This window comes from Cynara cardunculus, assembly GCF_001531365.2.
Source record: "Cynara cardunculus var. scolymus isolate 2C chromosome LG 3, CcrdV1, whole genome shotgun sequence".
Classification (NCBI taxonomy): Eukaryota; Viridiplantae; Streptophyta; class Magnoliopsida; order Asterales; family Asteraceae; genus Cynara; species Cynara cardunculus.
Genome location: NC_037530.1, coordinates 31029074 through 31030562, shown reverse-complemented (window position 1 = coordinate 31030562; position 1489 = coordinate 31029074).

The window sequence follows — 1489 nt, the reverse complement described above, 5'->3', positions numbered from 1 at the left end:
CATTGTAGTATCACCGGAGGACGATGGCCAGCGGACGGTGGCTGGAGAGAGAAGAGAGGAGGGAGGAAAGTTGTAAAATACCAAAAATATCCTTGCATTAAAATTTTAATTCAAAATTGCCAAAATTATAAATTTCCTAATTTATCTATTGATTTGTGGTTAATATTAGTTCTCACAGTTACCACAAACAACTCAGTTCTCCCTTGAATAGACCCCTATATATATATATATATATATATATATATATATATATAAAGATGTTGAAATATCTATCTATAAATATTTAAAATGACAAAAAAGAAGATGATGAAGTATTGGTGTTACACTCTACAATTGTATTATTTTAAAATCAATTTATCTACAAGTAAGTAAAAATCTATATCTACGTAAAAAAAAAACCTTGAGGTATTGAGGTGACATCATGAGAATTAAGTATTCTCAAATGGGGTTGAGTTTAATTGTCCCACATTGGTAAAGAATTGAAAGATTAGAACAAAATGATATGTATAAAAAAGGTGCATTTGATGCCTTTGTCTCAATCATGGAGTTTGACTCATAATGTTGTCTTATTTGGATAACCCTCTTTGATATATATAATCATGGTTGAAATCCAAACCAATCAAATAATAAATTTATATTGCAAAACACAGTTAAAATATAATGCAAAACACAAAGTTAAAAACAAATTATTTATTTCATAAAATATCATTCATCTTGAAATAAAGTTGAGGTTCATCATCCCATATTAGTAGAAAGATGATAGTTTGGAAGAAGATGAAAGATATATAAATGACTGATGAATGCTTTGAGATCTATAACTATGGTTGGAATCAAAAACAATCAAATGATAAAATTATAGTGCAAAACACACAGTTAAAATATGATGCAAAGCACAAAGTTGAAAACAAATTTAAATATAAAAGTAAAAATCCACAACATTGACAATGCATCTGAATAATTGAGTAATCTTCATTTTTGAATTGTAGTTGAGTTTTGTTTATCCCAATTTAATATGCCTTTATGGCAACTCATATAGTTGGCTACCTTTAACCGATCCTCTAAACTCATTCTTAGCTTATTTTGACTAACCTTCCGAACTCAGGGAGTTGGTTAATTTTGGCCAACCCTCTTAAAAATTTAATCTATATAGAAAATTAAATATAATAGAAGAACTGATTATTTGAGATTATGTGGTATTATGAGATTTAAAAATTATTTTATTGGTATTAGATTTGGTTAGGGAAAAGTCTAAAAAAACCCAATGGACGTTAGTGTTTGGAATGATTAAGGCATTAGACAATTTTTTGGAACAAATAAGTTCTTGAACATTTCAAAACATGTTAAATAACTCATTGGACTTTCTAAAACCTGTTAGATACATTCTTATGACCTATAAAAGCTGTTAATATGGTAAAATAATGAAAAAAAAAAGGGGGAAAAACTCAATTGACTTTCATATTTTGAACAATTAAGTTCCTAAACATTTTTT